This window comes from Centropristis striata, chromosome 21 (genome assembly GCF_030273125.1).
Source record: "Centropristis striata isolate RG_2023a ecotype Rhode Island chromosome 21, C.striata_1.0, whole genome shotgun sequence".
Lineage (NCBI taxonomy): Eukaryota > Metazoa > Chordata > Actinopteri > Perciformes > Serranidae > Centropristis > Centropristis striata.
The window spans coordinates 20,438,492-20,444,501 of record NC_081537.1 but is presented as its reverse complement, the minus strand read 5'-3'; positions in this window follow the sequence as shown (position 1 = coordinate 20,444,501).

Below are 6,010 nucleotides of genomic sequence, written 5' to 3'. Positions count from 1 at the left end.
CAAGGTTTCAGTGGTGGATTGTAACTAAGTATTTGAACTTTTTTGCAGTTTTTTCTCTTCATGCCGCTCTGAAAAAGTTGGGACGCTGTTTGAATAACAACAGAATGCATCAAAATCAAAATGAGTGCATATGTTGGCAGTATTTTCCCAGTTTGAGCATTAGATATCTTGTTTTTTATAATGTATTCAGTTGAATGTAGGCCTCAAAAGACTTGCAAATCACTGCATTCTGCTTTTATTATGTTTTTCACAGTGTTCCAACTGTTTTTGTAACAGGGCATGTACTTCTACTCCACTACAACCCCAGAGTGAAATATCCTGTGGTGGAGGAAGTATTCATCTCCTATACTAAAGTAAAAGTACTAATATCACACTTTGAAAATACTCTGTTACAAGTAGAACTGAAACTGTCACTTGAGTCAAAGTGTCAAAGTGTGAGTTTAGTCAGGGAAATGTGGTAAAGCTATTAAGAGCACTCAATATTATATATTATTAGAATATAATATTAGATTATATTACTAATGCATTCATGTAAAAAGCAGTATTTTATTGTTGTAGGATTATTTCCTCAATTAATCAGTTGATTGTTTGGTTCATAACATTTTTAAAAAACTCTTACAATATATATATATATATATATATATATATATATATATATATATATATATATATATATATATATATATATATATATATATATATATATATAATTAAAAGGAAAATCAAGAAGTCTTTGTGAAGCTGGAACTATGACATGTGTTTCTATTTAGAAAAATGCAGAAATGATTAAATACATTTAAAAAAAAAAAAACTCAAGTAAAATAGAAATAACTCAAAATTCTCAAAAAAAAAGTACTTGAATAAATGTGTTAGTTACATTCCACCTCTGGAAACATTGAATTTTTCTTCTTGTAAATTAATCTGACAGCTTTAGTACCTTTATAAATAAACATTACTGAATAGAAGCTGTTTATAAAATATGTTTTATTATAAATTATACTACATAAGAGAACAGCTGAAACATTTATCAGCTCATCAATTACTTGATATGAAATTAAGCAAATCAAATCAAGTTTACTGTCAAACATCTCTGTGCAAATCAGAATGACAGTTTCTTTTTTTTTTAATACATTTTTTATTGGTTTTATATTAAATAGAAATTACTTGTAGTAAGTTGAGAATTCAATAGAATGAGTTTCTTAATAACCAAGATCAATTAAAGTAAATTAAAGTAAATAAATAAAATAAAAATAATAAAGCAATAAAGCAATAAAACAGTAGCATAAAGTTGTAAAAATAAAACAAGTTGTAAAATAAATTAAATTAAATAATTATAAAATGCAATTATAGGAAAAAAGACCAAAAAAATACAGCCTCTAAAATGTGAAAGTTACCTGTTTTCTCTTTGTAATTATTAGATTTTTTTTTAAAATGTTCTTGCTGCTTTAAGAACTCTTAACCATTAAACTGCATTTTCTTACATATTTCTTTTTTTTTATTTTATTTTTTACCTAAGAAACATTATCAGTGCAGGATTTTGAACTGCGTATTTCCACAGTAAATTATTTGTACTTTTACTTGAGTAAAGGATCTGAATACTTCCTCCTCCGCTGAAGGTTTCACACGCAAATTCTTCTTTTTTTTTCTCCGTGGTGAATGCAGCAGTGGGTGGCTCATTCGTCCTCTCCCTGCCCTTCCTGCTTTCATTGTGGAGTTGAGGGGTGATATTGAACTTCAGGCTTGGAGTTGAGCCTGCTCTGCCGGCCGCAACCCCAACCCCCTGATCACAGAGAGAGAGAGAGAGAGAGAGAGAGAGAGAGAGAGAGAGAGAGGACATAATGTGACCACTGCTGACAATCCTCTGGACAGGAAGAGTGCAGATAGCAAAGAGAGAGAAGAGTGTATGTGGATATAAATGGGTGGGGGTGCATGTGGATGGGTGTGTACTCTTCTCTCTGTTTTTCCTGTTTTCACTCAAGTTTTGTGCTGTTTTTTCTCTCTCACAGTCTGGTGTGAACAGCAGGGGGATGTAACTAAGTACATTTAGTCAAGTACTGTACTTAAGCACAATTTTAAGGTACTTTAAACTCCTACATTACATTTTACAAGCAAATATTGTACTTTTTACTCCACTACACTTAACTGACAGCTTTTTTCAGGTCGAGCTTTAACATGATCAATTTAAAATGATTTAACCACATAAAAATAACATATTAAGCAGTCAAAATTAACCCTAACAACATTTAAATGCAGCTTATATAAATGCATTGTTGATAATAATTCAATAATTTATTTGGATCTAGACATTCTGCATAATGAGTACTTCTACTTTTAATACTAAGCTGCCAGCTTTAGCTACTTTTCATGTTGAGATTTAACATAAAAAAACATGATAATTAAACTACATGACAGTATATTAAGTTGTTAAAATTAACCCTTAAATGCTGTTTACATAAATACACCAATACAAATAATCTAATAATATATTTAGAATATATAAACAATCTGAGTCGGTGCATTCTGCATAACTAGTACTTCTACTTTGAACTACATTTTCTGGAACTTTTGCATTTTTACTGAAGTAAGTTTTGAATGCAGGACTTTTACTTGCAGTGGAGTAATTAGTACATTTACTTCAGTAAAGGATCTGAATACTTCTCCCACCCCTCAGTATGAAACACTCTTCAAGCATCTGGTAATGTATTCTGCAGTCAGCTCTTCAGCATTGCCAACACTGGGGCCCAGAGCTCCCAGCGCTTACAATCAAAGTGCGTGTGTGTATGTGAGAGAGAGAGAGAGATAAAGGGAGAGGAAAAGACAGGTTGATTTACATTACTATGTATGCACAGCATTCTCCACATAATGAACCGCTCCAGATTCCCTCTGCTCGGTAAATATTTGATGACCAAGCGAGCGGCGGAATGATTTTTAGCTGAAGAAGAAGAAGAAGAAGAAGAAGAAGAAGAAGAAGAAGAAGAAGAAGAAGAAGAGTGCTATAAGCTGATCAAAAAAGTTGTATTTCAAACCCTTCTCTCTCCCTCTTGTCCTCTTCTTCCCATGTAAATAAGGCCAACTCCCCCTAACTCCACACACCCCTCTGAGGCAGTTTAAAGACCCAACACTGTCTCCTTGTCTCCTAGACTACCAGCATACACTGGGGTCCTGTCGTGGCCTCTCTGTCTTTTGTGTTTGGGAGCTCAGAGAGACAGAAAGAAAGAGAAAGAGAGAGAGATTGAGAGAGGGGAGAGAGGGTAGAGAGAAAGAGGAAGAGAGGAAATGAAGGATGAAAACAAGGCCCAAAAAAAAGGATAACAAAGATGACATCACAGCTATTTTATGCCACAACTGAAAATTTGGTTTGCAGCCCGACAATGATGATGATGATGATGATGATGATTAGCCAGAGGCACAAAATGGGTGGCAGCTTAGTCTGAGAGTGTGTGAGCAGAGAGAGAGAGAGAGAGAGAGAGAGAGAGAGAGAGAGAGAGGCCCAGGGCTGAATGGAGCATTGTGGGAAAGACAGTGGGCACACTGGGCAGTAACACAGAGAACACTAACTCACAGATCATGCCAGAGAGTCTGAAAACACCCACACTGGGCGACAATGGCAAACTTCATCGCTCCACTTGGCCTCGTCTGAATACACACATACAATGGCAGAATCCAAATAAGATGCTCTGTTATTCGTGAAATTCAACACACTAAATTCCTTCAGTGCCTCTGTCCCTTTGACCGGCAGCAGATGGCCGGGGCTGCGCAGCATAAAATGTGCACGCAGGGACGTGCACGGATATTTTGAGGGTCTGAACCCCGCTGCGTTTTTAAATTGTTTTATTAGCTCTGACTGCAGGTGCTCTCATACATATGAACATGCATGCAGTATGGGGACAAAATACTGCATCATAACATAATGTGTAAATGTTTCACAGAGGATGTTGGGGTCAGAAAATGTCTTAAAATTTTGTAAAATTGGTCAGAAAAGCCAGAAAAACATGTTGTTTTACAAACCGTAAAATGCAACCGGATGCAGGAGGCAATTTATTCTCATTAAGGGTTCAAATTATTTCCAAAGAAATCTTTTGCAGTGCTGGACAGTGTTGGATGTCCTACGAAATTTCACACATCTCGATCCCTTTTTTAAACACAGTTAATGCTGAATAGTGGTTTCAATTTATTAAACTTTAGGACAGTGCTCGTGTTTGTCATAAAATTAACTAAATAATTTAATTGTGGGGAATCTAACCATGTATAACATGTCCATTTTTCACAAAAACATTAGGCATTTATTTCTGTTACCAACTTAAATAGGTCACTGATGGACCTCAAGAGGATTCATTAAGGTTAGGCATCAAAACCACTTCCCTAAAGTTGGGAAATAAGAACATGGTTAGGCTTTAAAAAAAACACAAAGCAAGATCTGGGGGCAGAAAGTTGGTTTGCAAACTGTAAAATATGACCGGATGCAGGAGACAACCATAGAGATAACGTATTCTCATTAAGGGTTCAAATTATTTACCATGAAATCTTTTGCAGTGTTGATTTGTTGGAAGTCTTACAAGGTTTCATACGTCACAATTGGCATTTAAAAATTTGGCATTTTGTGTAAAATGTATGTTTTTCCTCAACCCTTTCATGCAGAATAAAGTTATATCCATCTTTTATTTTCAGGACAACCAGTGCTGTCAGAATATGAGTTCTGCAGTAATGTTGTTGCATGAATGTAAAGAAAGTTATATAACCCAGAAGACAAAAGGGGAAAAAACTTAATTTTACAGAAATGTGTTCCAGCCACACAGAAAAATTAAAAAATGATCCGTCTCTGTTTCTGTATTCAGATAGAAGTGAGCTTTATCTATACCAGAAGTCTCTTTAAATCTGCCAAATGTTGTATTTTCTAACCTAATATTCACTGGTAGTGCTGTTTGTGTGCCTTCAAAGCAACAAATTGATTCAATATGGGCATATAATTAATGTATCCATGTTCTTGTCTGGCTGACAAACAGACGTGTCAATCACGCCTTTTTTCCCACGAATAACAACAAGCAGCTTTGGATAGAAAAAACATCTGTTTTAATAACAGATTCAGATTCAGGGACATCCCCGCTAGAAATAAGACAGTATAAGTATTGGAATGCACCCCAAGTCTGAATACTGAATTTAAATACTTGAATCCTCTCGTCTCTGCGTCCCAAAGAGGCGTGCTAATCAAAAAATAAATAAAAGTTTGGAGGATGTGTTGGTTTAATTCGGTCCAACTTTTTTATGCAACCTCAACAGCAAAAAAAAGAAAACGTTTTTCTTTCCTCCAGAGGGGCAGCTCGGCCAAAAGAGGACAAATGGGCTGTTGCTCGGGCAACTTTAGCCCAGGCTTGTGCACGTCCCCGTGTGCACGTACATGTGCATGTGTGTGTGTGGTCTTGGCTTCCTGTTGCATCACGGGTGAGCACCCTGTCGGCCTGAGAGGTGGGAAATCTTGCATTTAAAGACCGGATAGGAGTCATATTTAATCAGTCAAGCACTTTTTCAAGCACTTTCAAGGGCATTTTAAAGCTTTTCCAGCACCTTACAGCTGTGGTGAAAAACATGTATGCACAGTTTATACAGTATAATGATTACTGCACTTTTAGTCACTTTAAATTACACTTTTAAAGTTTCATATTTAAAAAAGTTTGTCATAGTAGTCATCCTCGCAGGTGAGGAAGTACTTGGGTACTTTATTTGAGTAAAAGTTGAAATAAAATGGTCTAAAAGTAAGCTGTTACAGTTACAGCTGTTACTGTTACAGTTTTTAAAAATCCTGTATTCAAAGTGATACTCAAGTAAAAGTACAGAAGTATTATCTGCAAAATATACTGATACTTCAAGTATCAAAAGTAAAAGTACTCATTAAGCAGATATCCAGGTTTATTTTTCCACTAATAAATACACGTAAGTGCATTGAAATGTTGTAGTTTATCACTGTGAAGCCAGTTTTGTGTACAGTGCTAAGTGGATAAGTAGTTTTATAATC